The sequence below is a fragment of the Zalophus californianus genome, chromosome 13, assembly GCF_009762305.2.
Source record: "Zalophus californianus isolate mZalCal1 chromosome 13, mZalCal1.pri.v2, whole genome shotgun sequence".
NCBI lineage: Eukaryota > Metazoa > Chordata > Mammalia > Carnivora > Otariidae > Zalophus > Zalophus californianus.
This window is the reverse complement of record NC_045607.1, coordinates 68,543,753-68,561,014: the sequence shown is the minus strand read 5'-3', so window position 1 is coordinate 68,561,014 and position 17,262 is coordinate 68,543,753. Positions and strand designations below refer to the sequence as shown.

Here is a 17,262-nt window from a genome sequence, read left to right as displayed (position 1 = left end):
ATCAATGAGAAAGGATGAGAACCATATGATCATTTCAACAGATGCAGAAAAAGCACTTGACAAAGTACAACATCCATTCATCATAAACCCTCAACAAAGCAGTTTAGAGGGAACATACCTCAACACAATAAAGCCTATATATGAAAAACTGACAACTAATATCATCCTCATTGGGGAAAATCTGAGAGCCTTTCCCCTAAGGTCAGGAACAAGACAAGGATGTCCACTCTCACCACCTTTATTCAAGATAGTACTGGAAGTCCTAGCCACCACAATCAGACAACAAAAAGAAATAAAAGGCATCCAAATTGGTAAGGAAGAAGTAAAACTTTCACTATTTACAGTGACATGATACTATATATAGAAAATTCAAAAGACTCCACAAAAAACTGCTAGGACTGATAAACAAATTCAGTAAAGTTGTAGGATACAAAATTAATCTACAGAAATCTGTTGCATTTCTATACACCATAATGAAGTAGCAGAAAGGGAAATTAAGAAAACAATCCCATTTACAATTGCACCAAGAATAATAAAATGCCTAGGAATAAACGTAACCAGAGAGGTGAAAGACTTATACTCTGAAAACTATAAAACACTGATGAAGGAAATTGACAATGACATAAATGGAAAGACATTCCATGTTCATGGATTGGAAGAACAAATATTGTTAAAATGTCTACACTACCCAGGGACTCCTGGGTGCCTCAGTTGGTTAAGTGTCAGACTCTTGATTTTGGCTCAGGTCATGATCTCACGGTGGCAGGATCGAGCCCTGCATCAGCCTCTGTGCTCGGCGGGGAGTCTACTTGAGATTCTCTCTCTTCTCTCCCTATCCCCCTGCCCCTCTCCCTACTTGCATGTGCTCTCTTTCAAATAAATAAATAAATCTTAAAAAATGTCTATACTACCCAAAGCAATCTACACATTTAATGCAATCCCTATCACAATACTGCCAGGATTTTTCACAGAACTAAAACAAACAATCCTAAAATTTGCATGGAACCACAAAAGACCACAAATAGCCAAAGCAATCTTGAAAAAGAAAAGCAAAGCTGGAGGCATCACAATTCTGGACTTAAAATTATATTACAAAGCTGTAGTAATCAAAACAGTATGGTACTGGCACAAAAGCAGACACATAGATCAATAGAACAGAATAGAAAACTCAGAAATAAATGTGCAGTTATATGGTCAATTAATCTCTGACAAAGGAGGAAAGAATATCCAATGGGAAAAAGACAGTTTCTTCAACAAATGGTGCTGGAAAAACTGGACAGCTACATGCAAAAGAATGAAACTGGACCACTTTCTTACACTATACACAAAAATAAACTCAAAATGGATTAAAGACCTAAATTTGGACTGAAACCATAAGTATCCTAGAAGAGAACACAGGCAGTAAATTCTCTGACATTGGCCATAGCAACTTTTTTCTATGGAGAAATGTCTCCTGAGGCATGAGAAACAAAATAAAAAATAAAAAATAAACTACTGGGACTATATAAAAATAAAAAGCTTCTGCACAGCAAAGGAAACCATCAACAAAACTAAAAGGCAACCTACAGAATGGGAGAAGGTATTTGCAAATGATGTATCCAATAAGGTGTTAGTATCCAAAATATACAAAGAACTTATGCAACTCAACACCCAAAAAACAAATAATCCAATTTAAAAATGGGCAGAAGACATTCACAGACAGTTCTCCAAAGAAGATGTACAGATGGGCAACAGACATATGAAAAGATGCTCATCATCACTGATCATCTGGGAAATGCAAATCAAAACTACAATATCACCTCACATCTATCAGAATGGCTAAAATCAACAACATGGAAACAACAGGTGTTGACAAGGATGTGGAGAAAAAGGAACGCTCTTGCACTGTTGGTGGGAATGCAAACTGGTGTGGCTACTGTGGAAAACAGAATGGAAGTTCTTCACAAAGTTAAAAATAGAACTACCCTATGATCCTGCAATCACACTACTAGGTATTTACCCAAAGAATACAAAAACACTAATTCAGAGGATTACACACACCCCCTATGTTTATAGCAGCATTATTTACAATAGCCAAGATGCGGAAGTAGACCAAAGGGCCATCAGCTGATGAATGGATAAAGATGTGGTATTATTTAGCCACAAAAAAGAATGAAATCTTGTCATTTGCAACATGGATGGAACTAGAGACTGTGAGTCAGGGAAAGACAAAGACCATATGATTTCACTCATATGCTGAATTTAAGAAACAAAACAAACAAGCAAAGCCGGGGGAAGGGAGAGAGACAAACTGAGAATAGACTCTTAATTATAGAGAACAAACTGATAGTTATCAGAGGGGAGGTGGAGTGGGGGATGGGTAAACTAGGTGATGGGGATCATGATGAGCAGGGAGTACTGTATAGGATTACTGAATCACTATACTGGACACATGAAACTAATATAAACTTTTTTCTTCATTAAACGAAAACGAGAAATAGTAGAACCATATGCACAATATGATCTTGTTTTTGTCTAAAATATATATATATATAAAATATATATATATATATCATAGAAGCTTATATAGTCATTGTAAAATCTCAAAGTATATATGCCAACAGTGGTAGTCCCTAGAAGTTTGGGTTAGAGTGCAACTTTGACTGTTCCCTTTGAAAATTTTTCTTTCATGAATTATTACAATAAAAAATGAAAACATTCACAGTTGGATGACAGGGATTAATGTAACGGATGACAGAGAGGTGTACAGAAATGTAAACACATTCAATAGAGTGTTAAATAGAATAGAAGACAAATGGGAAACAACTTAAATATCCAGTGCTGAGCTCGTAACCTAACAAATTTGGGAAAATCAGAAATATTTAATAATAGGGAAGTTTTTAAACAAAAAGATTCTAAACAAGATATTGTAATATGACCCTGTTTCATTAAAAAATCATATATGGTTCACCTAAAAATCTTTAAAAAAATTTTTTTAAAGATTTATTTGAGAGAGAGAGAGAGAGAGAGAAAACGCGGGGGGGGGGGGGGGGGGGCGGGGCGCAGAGGAAGAGGGAGGAGAGAATCTTGAGCAAACTCCCCCAGCAGGAATCAAGAGTCAGATGCTTAACAGACTGAGCCACCCAGGCGCCCCATTCACCTAAAAATCTTTTTTTTTCTTTTTAAAGATTTTATTTATTTATGTGACAGAGAGAGCAAGAGAGCACAAGCAGGGGGAACAGTAGAGGGAGAGGGAGAAGCAGACTCCCCACTGAGCAGGGAGCCTGAAGCAGGGCTCAATCCCAGGACCCTGGGATCATGACCTGAGCTGAAGGCAGATGCTTAACCATCTGACCCACCCAGGCACCCCTCACCTAAAAATCTTAACAGTAGCTCTATCTATGTGTAGGATTGATTTTGGGTAATTTGTATTCTTTCTTAGGATTCTTTGTGCTTCTATGCCTTTTATAATAAGCATTTATTTTGCAATTAAAAGAACATTTGAAGGTCAGTATTAGGAAAAATAAAGAAATGGCTAGAGGCAGTTATCTGTGGAAAATGCACATCATGGGGGACTGCTCATAATGTCTGGCAGAGGAGTTAGGGCAGGGGACTCCAGGGGAGGTACCTCCTTGTAGTCCCTGACTGCTCAGCTCACAGCTGAAGAGATGGGGCTGTAACTCAAAAGCAAACAAAGGATCAGTGGTTACCTAGGGCTGCAGGTGGGAGCTGGGAGTGAATGCAAGTGGGCACCGGGTTTCTTTTTGGGGACCAAAGAAAAGTTCTCCTGGTGGGCCCAGGCTTTCAGCTGGGGATTGGGGGGTTGCTGTGGCACCGCTCTGAGCGAGCCCCACCCGCTCTGCGCTTGCCCTTCAGGAACTCCAACCTAGGAGGATGGGTGCATTCCGATTCCGCTCTGGATCTACAAAAAATTCCTGAAGCCATACATAAACCCTCTGATTTCCCCCCTTTGTTAGTCACATGTGGTTTAGAAAAGCTCTAGTAGAATACCATGATAAAAACAAAGGCAAGTACAAGGCTGCAGGCATAAATGGATTACCAACAAAAGATCAACGCAAATCTCTGATAAAAAGAAAGACTAAAGTGATGGTTCCAAAGGATCTCATTGTTTTTAAAATGGACCTGAGAAGGGGCACGTGGGTGGCTCAGTCGTTTAAGTCTGCCTTCTGCTGAGGTCGTGATCCCAGGGTCCCGGGATGGAGCCCCTTGGGAGGCTCCCCGCTCAGCAAGGAGTCTGCTTCTCCCTCTGCCCTTCAACCGGCTTGTTCTCTCTCTCTCTCTCCCTCTCTCAAATAAATAAATAAAATCTTTCTAAATAAATAAATGCAAAGAGAAATTCTAAAATCAGATTCCAGTGATGGTTGAACAACTCTGTAAATGTATTAAAAGTCATTGACTTGTGTCCTAAAAAGAATAAATTTTATTGTAAGTAAATTATACCCCTGTATAAATATAAAAAATAAAGCTGTCTTTAAAAAGGAAACAAATGAAAAGACAGAGCCCCCCAAATGGGTCAATTATATTGTGATCTGCTTGAAGAAAAATTGAATAAACAGATGGGTGGTGGTCTGCATGGTGCCCATAAAAGGGAACCTGGGTGGTTATAAATTTACAGCAGTATTCGGGCTCAGCATTTGTGATGATGGAGTAGTTCAGTGCCCTGAGCTGTGTGCTAGAGGTAATAGAAGTACCGGGGCATACAAATTGGGGGTACTGACCATTAGAAATGGCTATGAATGCTAGCTAAGGGTTTGGTGAACACTCACTATGTGTGCCAGACATGGTTCTAAGAACTTAAATGAATTATTCCATATAATCCTATCAACAGCTCTTGGACATAAATACAATTATAATCTCCATTTTATAGATCAGGAAATTGAGGTATAGAGAGGAGGAGCACTTTGCCCAACATAACAGGGCTAAGAATTTGTAAATCTGGGATTAAACCAAGCAGTCCTATTTCAGAACTTAAGAATATTTAAAAAAATTTTTTTTTCAAATTATTTTTTAAGTAAACTCTACCCCCCAGCGTGGGGCTCAAACTCATGACTCTGAGATCAAGAGTTGCAAGCTCTACCCACTGAGCCAGCCAGGACCCTCCAAGAACCCAGATTTTTATATATTATGCTATTGTCCATAAATATAATCTTGTCACACATGCATTTTTCAGTGTATTTTTATTTGCTTCTCCTTTTTGCTCCTTCTCCTCTCCCCTACCTTCTTTCATTAACTCCTTCATCAGGTAACCTGTATAATTAAATTTCTTTTCCTCTGTGCTTATATATCATATATTGCCATATATGCGCACTCATGCATATAAAAAATTCATAGTAATTGTTTACAGGGCTGAGATCACATTCTGCATCTTGTTCTTTCACTAACGATTTCTCATGAAGAGTCCACAACTCATCTAGTATGCCTCTGGCCATCATGGCTGTTCCCTTATATTATTTCTACAAGAACATGTTCTAATTTCTGCTTCAACCCTATAATTCAACGTGTGCCACCCCAGCTCCGGCAGCCACACACCAGGCCCTACTGCTTGGCGATGGGAAAGATGCCATGAGAAAACTGAGACTCCTTGCTCCAGGTTTTGTTTGGAGCTGGCCTGCCTGGGGGGCATCTATCCCTTCTTCTCCAGGTGGGGGAGCCCCATTTATTTCAGGGCTTATTTTAAAATACAGTTGACCCTTGAACAATGCAAGGATTAGGGGTGCCGAGCCACCAGTGGAAAATCTGTGTGTAACTCCTGAAAAACTTTACTAAGAGCCTACTGTTGACCAAAAGCCTTAACAGTCGATTAACACAGATTTTTTATGTTGTATGTATTATAGACTGTATTCTTAAAACAAAATAAGCTAGAGAAAAGAAAATCATAAGAGAAAAATACATTTACAGCACTGTACTGTATTTATCACACACACACAAAATCCACATTTGCAATGACATGGATGGAACTGGAGGGTATTATGCTAAGCAAAATAAGTCAGAGAAAGACAAATACCAGATGATTTCACTCATAGGTGGAATTTAAGAAGCAAAACAGATGAACACAGGGGAAGGGAAGGAAAAATAAAATAAGATGATAAATTGAGAGGGAGACAAACCATAAGAGACGCTGAACTGTAGGAAACAAATTGAGGTTGGTTGCCGGAGGGGAGGTGGGTGGGGGGAGAGGGTAACTGGGTGAATGGGCATTAAAGAGGTCACTCGATGTAATGAGCACTGGGTGTTATATGCAACTGATGAATCACTAAATTCTACCCCTGAAACTAATAGTACACTACATGTTAAACTAAATTGAATTTAAATAAGAAAATTAAAAAAAATCCACATATAAAGGGTTCCATACAATTCAAACCCATGGTATTCAAGGGTCAACTGTATAGTGTATTACTAAAAAATCTGAGGCTGTGGCCAACAGACCAGAAGACAACTGCCATTGAAAAGACAGGTACTTATTCATTTGACAGAGACAGAGACAGCGAGGGAACACAAGCAGGGGGAGTGGGAGAGGGAGAAGCAGACTTCCCCCCGAGCAGGGAGCCCGATGTGGGGCTTGATCCCAGGACCCTGGGACCACGACCGGCTGAGCCACTCAGGCGCCCCAGGTACTCACAGTTCCCAAGAGGGAGCCTGCTATGCCTGGGGGACCACACCTGAAAGCACCAGGGTCCATTAGGAGGCAGGTGGGGGTGGGAAATGTGAGCCAGAGCCCCTGCTGGTTTCTGCAGGAAGGAACTGGGAAAGAACCAGCAGGTTTAGAAACCAGTTTGGATAATTTCAGCAGACTCTGGGCCCTGGGGGCTGTCCCCTGGTGTCTGACACCCGGCCTTGGGTGATAGGGCAGGTGGGTAGTGGCTCAGACGGAGGAGGTGGTTGGGGTTGGGATCTATTGGTTTGCATCTGAAAGGCACACTCACAGACAGGTGGTTTACTATCTCAAGGAATCAGCTAACCCTGGGAGGGCCAGTCCCTGCAGGACCAGCAAGGCCTCAGATGGGAAAACATCAGAATACAGAAACTACAAGACAAGGCTGATACAGGGCTTCACTACAGTAGTGTCTTTTGCACGAAGCAGCCTACAGGGGAGCTATCTTTTCATGGGGATATGATTTGTTTCCCTACTTAGTATGAATAAAGGGACAAAATTAGGAACAACAATAATACCCACCTAATAACTTGTAAGGATTATTCTATTATTTGTTTTTATTATCTGCTTCAGTAGTGAGGGTCGAGGAACTTGGATTTCCTTGGTAAACGTTTTTTTTTTTTTAATTGTCTAAATAGGCATTTAAATACTTAATGACTATTGAATACTTGGAGCAAGAAGTCTCCAAGGATATACTTCCCATCCCTGTCCTCAAGGGCGTACTTACCCAGGAATAATTCATATGCAATCCCTTTATAAGGGCCAAACAAAAGTGTGGCTTTACAGGTATTATTTTAGGGGCACCTGGCTGGCTCAGTTGGTGGAGCATGCGACTCTTGATCTTGGCGTTGTGAGTTCGAGCCCCAGGCTGGGTGTAGAGATTACTTAAAAATAAAATCTGGGGCACCTGGGTGGCTCAGTCGATTGAGTGACTGACTCTTGATTTCAGCTCAGGTCATGATTTTTGCACCCCCACCCCCGACTCGTGCGCACACGCGCACTCTCTCTCTCTAATTAAAAAATAAACAAGCAAAATCTTTAAAAAATAAAGGTATTACTTTTATCTTATTCACACAAATCTGTTCTTTTTTGCCCAGGGAGCCTGATGGTGCTGTCCTGCCACCAGGTGGCGCTCACTGGAAGTTTTCGTCCACCATTTCCTACTTTTTCTTTCTCAACCTCCTTTCTTCCTTCTTGACTGGATTTTTGGCTGTAAGACAGCATTAATCCAACAACACTCAGTGTTCATAATGTGTCGGGTACTGGACTAGGCCTTAGGAATAGAAGGCAAATGAAGGGCGAATAATAAGGAAAAAATTTTAAAACATTTACAAACAATTCACTGAACACCTGTTCTTAAGCAGGCACAGCTTCAGCCCTGGGGATAGATACACTGACAAGCAAAACAAACATTCCTGCTTTTGTGGAGTTTACATGCCAGCAAGGGGAGGCACACAGAAAATCATATAGCTCATAAATGAATTAATACGTTTGAAAGTCAGAGTGCTCTAAAAGGAAGTAAAATATAAAAGGGCCAGAGGGGGAGTGGGAGTGCTGGGGGGCTGGATGTAACTTTAAACAGGGTGGTCAGGGTAGACCTCATTGGGAAGGTGACATCTGAGAAAGACTTGTAGGAGATGTGAGCCCTGAGAATAACCGGGGGGAGGACCTTGGAGGCGGCGAGCAGCCAGGGTAAAGGCCATGTGATTGACTGACTGGAGGAAGCGCAGGTTTCAAGAGGAATGAAACACAGGGAGTGAGGGGAAGAGGGCAGGGAGGAGCGGCGGGGGCGGGGGGGCCTGACACCTTGGGGCTTTGAGGCGGGCATGGACTTTGGCTTTCCTCAGAGGGCACTGGGGAGTCACTGCAGGCTCTGTGACAGGCTCTGACTTACATTTGTAAAGGAGCGCTCTGGCTGCCATGTGGCGAAACATATTGTTAAAATGTTCCGTAAATGTTAATGGTTAATTGTACAACGATTCCACATGTATAACAATAAAGCCATATATGTATTTCATGTAGCCGACAAATATTTTTGTATATAAAGCAGATATATGAACACAGTTGTCAATTCATAGCAAATCATCTGGAAGGACATGTACCGATTTCAACAGAAAGAGAGGTAATAGGAAGGTAATGGAGGGGAGATTTGCTCTCTACTCTTTATCAATAGTGTGCATTTTGCTTGAAGTTTTTATATGGTAAGCATATATTCCTTTTGTAATGTCAAAATGATGAAACAGAAGGCAAGCTGAGGACAAAGCAGAAGCTGACATCCCTCAACCCCTGCCCCCCGCCATGGGATATATGTGACATTCCTCAGACACTCCTGGCTACCCTAAAACCAAGCAAAGGAAAAACAAATAGTTAACTTATAGAGATCACAATCCTGCAAGACCTGAGTCTCCCTCAGTTTACAAATGTCCTAGTGATTTACAAGGAAGAAGCTTTCTTATCAATAGCCTAACATCCAGAGGGCCTTAACTCAGTGTCCTGAAGCCCTAACATCACCCTCCCCTCCATAAAATTGAGGGAGGCTGAGGCAGAAGGAAATGTAAATAAAATTGAATTTCTTTTAAACCTACAGCCCATTGATAAGGACGTGTGATAGGAGGAATGTAACATTCCTTCAGGAAGCTCCCAACTATCTTACTGTTAATGCCTTACTAGAAGGAAAAATAACCTTAACTTGACAAATAGCAAAGCCTCCGGTATCCTGCGTGTCTTAATACACGAAAGTTCTCTCAAAACCTCCCTTTTTCCTTACCTCCCCAACCCCATAGTACAGAATCAGCCACCCCTCACAACCTGGGGACAGCAGCTCTTCCTGCCCAGGGGGCCTGTCCCCGTGCTTTCATAAACCACCATTTTGCAACAAAGACGTCTCAAGAATTCTTTCTTGGCCCTTGGCTCTGGACTCCATTGCACTGAACCTCACCTATATTCCAAAGCTACATCAAAAACAATTCTGTTAGGACACAGCTGACTTCCTGTTTTGAGGAGAAAGAGGCACATATGGGAAAGAAAGATAACCTTATGTCTTCTTGTATCTAGTTACTTATGTGCTCAGTCACATAATAGGACCTTTTGAGGACTTTGAGGATACTTGAAACAATATTTACAACAGTTCTTAACTCTCAAGAACATTTTCTTTAGGGAGAGAGTGGGTGCACAAACGGGGGGAGGGGCAGAGGGCAGAGGGAGAGGGAGAGTCTGAAGCAGGTTCCACACCCAGCACGGAGCTTGACGTGGGGCTTGATCTCGCAACCCTGAGATCATGACCTGAGCCAAAACCAAGAGTTGGACACCCAACCCACTGAGCCACCCAGGTACCACAAAAATATTTTTTGATATAAGAAACTGGGCCCGGAGAGTTTTCTCTCCTCTTGAACCTTGTAAGATGGCAATAAAGGAGTTAGATGTTAAAGTATAAACTTACCACTACAACAAAACAGCAAAGAAAACACTTATAAGGGGAGCCATGAAGTGGTCTTAGGTTTTGCAAACACCAGCTCTCCCTCACAGGTACCTCACAGGGGAAATGTGCACAGGGGAGATCAGGGTGGCGGCAGCAGTTAGGTGTTTGGAGAGTGCCGGCGCAGGCCTCCTCGTGGGGATGGGCTGTCGGGGCTCCCCAAGCCTCTTTGACCCTTCATCATACTCCAGCAGCCTGACAAGTTCACAAAAACCACCTTCAGCAAGGCTCTTCTCCTGAGGGCACCTGGGTGGCTCAGTTGGTTAAGCGACTGCCTTCGGCTCAGGTCATGATCTGGGAGTCCCGGTATCGAGTCCCGCATCGGGCTCCCTGCTCGGCGGGGGGTCTGCTTCTCCCTCTGGCCCTCCCCCCTCTCATGTACTCTCTCTCTCTCTCTCATTCTCGCTCTCTCAAATAAATAAATAAATCTTTAAAAAAAAAAGGCTCTTCTCCTGAATCTCACATTCAAGTTCCAGGTTCACTTTCTCGAATGCACCCAGGCCCCAACTCCCTACATCATCCTTAGGTCTTTGTACTAATAACCAGTCCTTACACCACACGCCTTGCATGACAACTACTGTACTGTATCAGCTTCACACTTCAACATCTCTGAAAAGCAGGATGTAGGTTACAGTCAGTGGGGGGCCTCACCGTTGATGGTGGCCCAGTGGCTGTCAAGACTATTCTCATGGCCTGTGCTTGCATGAAATTGGACATGGCTGTTGATGTTCAGCCTGATATTGTTGAACAGCTGTTGTTCATTCACCTAAATCATATGCATTATGGTAGCACAGGCTGCATTTAATTACTATTTGAGGGCGCTTGAGTGGCTGGGTAGGTTAAGTGTCTGCCTTCGGCTCAGGTCATGATCTCAGGGTCCTGGGATTGAGCCCTGCATCAGACTCCCTGCTCAGCGGGGAGTCTGCTTCTCCCTCTGCCCCTCCCCCTGCTTGTGCACGTGCTCTCTCTCTCTCTCTCAAATAAATAAATAAAAAATTTTAAAAAGCATGTTTGAAGTTGTTTTTGTCAGTCTGCTCTGTCCAGTATGGTAGCCACTATCTATGTGAGGCCACGGAGCCCTTGATATGTAACTAGTCCAAATTAAGATGTGCTGTGGTATGAAAAAAGGAATCAAAATTTCTCATTAAGGATTTGTATGTTGGTTATATGCTAAAAGTATGCTATTTCAGATACACTGGGTTAAATGAAATAGGTTAAAATTACTTTTCTTACTTTTTTGAATGTGGCTGCTAGAAAACTTAAAATCACATTAAGTGACTTGCATTCTACTCTTTTTGACAATGCTCATCTATAAAATAACACCGATTTAGCATTGATCACAGGCAGGCACTGAATAGAGCAGGATAAAAGTCAGTGCCTAAATAGTCTGAAAGAGCTCTTTTTCTTTAATGGAGAGTAGATATACAAAAGAAAATGTAATAGTGAAGCATGTCAGCATTTCTTTATTTATTTAAAAGATTTTTTATTTTAGAGAGAGAAGAGGGTGGGCAGAGGGAGAGGAGAGAGAGAATCTCCAGCAGACTCCCCGTTGAGTGCAGAGCCCCATTCAGGGGACCCGATCGATCCCAGGGCCCTGAGATCACGACCTGAGCTGAAATCAAGAGTCAAAAGCTTCACTGATTGTGCCACCCAGGCGCCCCTGAAGCATGTCCACATTTAAATAGGAATGAGTGATCGTGGAATTCCATGTGCCTAAAACCCAGCCAGGAACAGCCTGAAGCCCTCTGGACCACCCCAGGGCCATCTCCTTCCCTCCCTACACCCAGAGATAACCACCCTCCTGAATTTTGTGTTTAGCATTCTCTTCTTTTTTTCTTTTCTATCTTCTCCAGTTTTCTCACATATGTAGGTCTCCCTACAGGTTTCTCTTTGCAACTTCCGTCCCTCTTTTTAAAATTTTAATTGCAGCAAAATACACGTAACAAAATTTACCATCACAACCATTTCCAAGTATAGAGTTTGGTAGTGTTAAGAATATTTCCACCGTTGTCCAGAGCTTTTCCATCTTGCGTGATGGAAAACGATATCCTTTTTAAAATGGAAGCACAGGGCGCCTGGGTGGCTCAGTTGGTTAAGCGACTGCCTTCGGCTCAGGTCATGATCCTGGAGTCCCGGGATCGAGTCCCACATCGGGCTCCCTGCTCAGCAGGGAGTCTGCTTCTCCCTCTGACCTGACCCTCTTCCCTCTCGTGCTCTCTCTCATTCTCTCTCTCAAATAAATAAATAAAATCTTTAAAAAAATAAAATAAAATAAAATGGAAGCACAACCGTGAGCAAGAAACTGCTGTTGTCCCAGTCAGATGCAGGCTCCAGTGGAAAAGAGAGGCCCGGGGCCTCGTCTGACCTCCGTTCCCCTGTGAGTTTCAAGGGTCTCTTTTGGGAGAGTAGAGGCGACGCGGTGACTGCGTCCTGGCTAGCATGGGGTCCACCCCTGCTGGGGCATCAGGTGGGATACGGGGTGGGCCAGAGCAGGAGGCCAGAAAGGGTAGCGTGCCACTTCATTTTGTATTTTCTGCAGTTTCTGTTCACAATGGCCAACCTCCAAATCTCAGGAGTGGGTCAACACAGAACTTCCCTTTGGGGTGCAGTAAATACCCACTGTTCATCTTTTCTCTCTGGCTTTGTCTGGCTGTCTTTTATCTATTTTTTGAGATGAAGAGCACTTTATCTTCCAACCCTTCTGTTTTGTGACCGGGCCCTTGGGTTTGTAAGAGCAGCTTTTGTTCTGAATGTTCCTTTCCATGTCCTTCTTTCTTGCTCCATGATGCAGCGTTTCATCCCTCTGAAGACACTACAGTTGTTTTTTTTTTTTAAGATTTATTTATTTGCGAGCAAGAGCATGAGCTGTCTCCTCCCAACACAGTCTTTCTGTCTCTCTGACTCCTGTTTTGGCCCCTAACTTCCATGATAGGGGCAGTCCTCAGATGTCTGGTGAGCTGATTATCTTTTCATGAGTACAAATGGGGTGCTAAAAAGCTGGCAGGAAACTCTACACACATTGATGGGGCTTTAGGCTTTGGGTGGACCGTTTGGGGGAGGATCCCATACTGTGAACACCTTCCGGCCTTCCCTGGTCTGGAGGGTGCGAAGTATCTCACGGTGACAGGATAAATGCAGAGCAGGGGTAGGGCTAGGGGTCCCTGTATCAGGCACTTACTATACACACATTCACAGAATCCCTTGTTTTGTTTGGGTGACTGCTGGTTATTTTCTGGTATGATACTAACACCCTCTACTGGGCCTGGCTCTCCCAGTCTGCGGACCCTGTGTTAGCCTCTGCATAGAGAAATCCTTTGCGTTACAGGCAGAGGCGTGAAATGGGCAGGGCGCCCAGGGGTCCACCTTCTCATACAGTGCTCAACGACCACCCTCTCGGCCCAGCTTTCCCATCGGGGAGCTGGTGTCGCCTGCAGTGGAGACTTTTGAGAATTTGGGGGCATAATAGGGCCATCTGGTTCTCAGTTTCCTCCAGTTTGCCAAACCATTAGTAGCCCCTCATCCAACTACCTTCCAACTTTCAAAATATTACTGATGTTAGCATCTCTCAGCATCTTACCTTTGGTGATGTCTTTTTTAACAGACATCCTTGTGTTGCAGTTTTGAAGTCAAGGCATGAAATTACTTGGAGGCTTCTTTCCTTTTTCTTTTTTTGTTTTTGTTTTTAGATTTTATTTATTTGAGAGAGAGAGTGAGTGTGCGATAGAGTGCACACATGAGCAGGGGCAGAGGGAGAGGGAGAAGCAGGCTCCGCACTGATCAGGAAGCCTGACGTGGAGCTCGATCTGGGACCCTGGGAGCATGAGCTGAAGGCAGACACTTAACCAACTCAGCCACCCAGGCTCCCCTGGAGGTTTCAGTCCATCATTTTAACATACATCAGTGGTCTCCCTTTGTCCCCACTTCTTTACAGGGCAGAGTGGACATGCGGTGACCACAACTTGATTGTGTGCCGCATTCACGGTATCTGTCCAAACAGCATCATAACCAAGAAGTAGCTCCCTGGGAGCGAGAGGGTGTGTGGATGGGTGGAGACAGCTCCTTCATTTCTGGAACAACAGCCCTCCTCCATTGCTCCCTCCACTGCACCTGCAGTAGGACGCCTGGTCATCTATTTCCGTCTACAACCTACCCCTCCAATGGCTTTTCACTGCAGGTTCAGCGACACAGAACAAAGCATCACTGTGGCTTCCTTCCTCGTGTTTACATACAGCACAGATCTGCAACTGGAAATGCTTTGTTATATTGTAGATTATTAATCGTTGTACAATAAGATCTTTGATGGGGCACCTGGCTGGCTCAGTTGGAAGAGCATGTGACTCTTAGCTCTCAGGGTTCGAGCCCCATGTTGGGTATAGAGATTACCTAAATAAACTGACAAAATGAAATTTAAAAAATCTCTAAAGGGGTGCCTCTTGGCTCAGTTGGTTAAGCATCTGACTTTTGGTTTTGGCCCAGGTCATGATCTCAGGGTCGTGAGATCGAGCCCTGCATTGGGCTCCACGCTCAGCTGAGTCTGCTTGAGATTCTCCCTCTCCCTCTGCCCCTCCCTCCGCTCTCACACACACATTCTCTCTCTCTCTCAAATACATTAATTTTAAAAAATCTCAAAAGAATAAGATCTTTGATTAAACTATTTGGCCACGAGCTCATTTTGTTTCTCATGGAACATAATGTATGTGAGTAACTCTGTAGACAGGTTTCTAATGGAATGGTAACATGTACCTATCTGCTTCAATAAGTAAACTTTTGAATAACAGATTGGCCATTTTTGTATTTACTCTGTGTTCAGCAATGAATCATTTTGTCCTTTTTTTTGTACTTCTTCTGGAAAAGTGCCTCATCATCACCACCTTTTACTGTTGAAGAACTCAAAAGCTTTGGTGGCACCCTCTGACCAGGTTTTGTAACTTTGCTGGGGAAGACCCGGGCAAGCAGAAGCTCCAATCTAATTAAATTCAGTTTTCAGATATTCATTGTGGCACCTCCCATTAAGTTTCTAAGTAAGTTCTACACCCACTTGGTGGTGGAGCTTGAGCTCATGATGCTGAGATCCAGACCCATCTCCTAGTAAGTTTTAATGTTCAACTGCTTTGTGTAAAATTACACCTGCAGGTTTGCTTGACCCAACAAATCCTGACATTCTAAATCATTCTGGACTCACAGTTACCTTGGGTATTTGAAAGATTTTTCTGATCTGTAGAATATAAAATACTGTTTCCATCATTATTTTACATTTCTGTGAACATTTTTGGGCCACTAATCCCTTTTTAAAAAGTGAAATGGAGTAAAATATAACCCAATAGCAATAATAAAGATTGTGAATTTGAGGGGTGCCTGGGTGGCTCAGTTGGTTAATTGTCTGCCTTTGGCTCAGGTCATGATCTCTGGTCCTGGGATCAAGCCCCGCATCTGACTCCCTGCTCTGCAGAGAGCCTGCTTCTCCCCCCACTCTCTGCTGCTCCCCCTGCTTATGCTCTCTCTCTCTCAAATAAATAAATAAAATCTTAAAAAAATAATGGCAAATTTGATACCCAAATCGACTGGTAAGCCAGCCAATGGTGTGAAAAATACATTAACCAGGATGAACCTTGTCAAATCAATTGTTACTTAAGACAATCTGATTAATGCTGTCCTTATGGAAAATGCTCAACATTTAAATATGGAATGGTTGTGAACAAAATAGGGTTTTTGTGAAGTCACTACAATCTTACATCTCCAATTCAAGATGTGTGACTACTACTGTGTCATTGCATTTTCCTCTGAAACTTCCAGATGCCTGGAGAGATTACGAGGTTCCACACTTTGGGAACGTTGGTCTGAGAAGAGGACCCCTTGGAAAGTAGGTGCGAGCCCACAGGGACCCAAGGATTCATCTGGACTTTGTTAGCTCTTGCATGATTTTCTCACCAAAATGCCTACTGGGCTTTCCTGGTGGATTTCCCCAGATTCCTCAGCCTTGGAATCTGTCTGCCCATGCTCCCCCACGTGTGTGGCATAGTGGCCAGCACAGAGTAGGTACTGTTATTACAGGCCTTCTGTTGGGCTTGTCAGATGAATTGCATATAACACAATTGACTAGGGAATACAACGTGCTATTATTGATTGTAATGCAATCAGAATTGGAACTATGGATCCATCAGATTCAGCACCTCAAAGAGAGAAGCAGCCTGTGGCACTGGCCAAGAACAGATCCGTGGAGTGGCCTTGTCTACCAGCACGTGGCAGGGGAGTAAGGTGAGAAAAATGGCTTGGGGAGTGCATTGTGGAAGGTGGTGTGCACCACCCTGCCGCGGCTGATATGCCCAGAGAGCTTATCAGTCTTGAGCAGATACAAGACGCAAAGGCCAGAGTGCTTTCTGATATGTGGATTTTATGGCTGTACACAGCCAACTATTCAAAATGACCTCTACTGGGGCCCTTGGCTGGCTAAGTCGGAAGAGCATGCGACTCTTGATCTCAGGGTTGTGAGTTCAAGCCCCACGTTGGGTGTAGAGATTACTTAATTAAACTTAAAAAAAATGACCTTTATTATTTAAATTTTGGTAGGAAAAAAAATGAACGAAACTGTCAATCCTTCCTTTGAAATAACTGCTTTCAAAATGCAATTTTTGAAAACCCGAGTTTCTTAGGAATGCAGCTATCTGATTATTTTGCTAATAAAAGACATCTTTTCTACTGAATCACTTTATTGTACACCTGAAACTAATATAATGCTGTATGTTAACTATACTGGAATTAGAAATTTTTTAAAAAGCTCTTAAAAAAAAAGACTTCTGAGGGGCACCTGGGCTGCTCAGTTGGTTAAGCATCTGACTCTTGGTTTCAGTTCAGGTCATGACCTAAGGGTCATGAGATTGAGCCCCGACGTCAGGCTCAACATCCAGCGTGGGGTCTGTTTGTCCCTCTGTGCTCCCCCGCCACCCCCCTTCATAAATAAATACAATCTTAAAAAAAAAAAAAACTTCTGAATAATTAATACTTTGTTTTTTTAAAGAGCAGTTTCAGGTTTACAGAAAATTGTTTGAAAAGTGTTCACATTTCTCCACCATCCCCTATTAACACCCCACATTAGTGTGATGCATTTATTGTAACTGATGGACCAATATTATTATTA

The 17,262-nt window shown here is 42.9% G+C and overlaps 1 protein-coding gene across 5 annotated transcripts in view; it reads right to left on the bottom strand.

Moving 5' to 3' along the window:
* Positions 1–17,262, bottom strand: part of C13H9orf153 (chromosome 13 C9orf153 homolog) — a 37,884-nt gene that overhangs the window by 17,602 nt on the left and 3,020 nt on the right. The window lies entirely within an intron of this gene.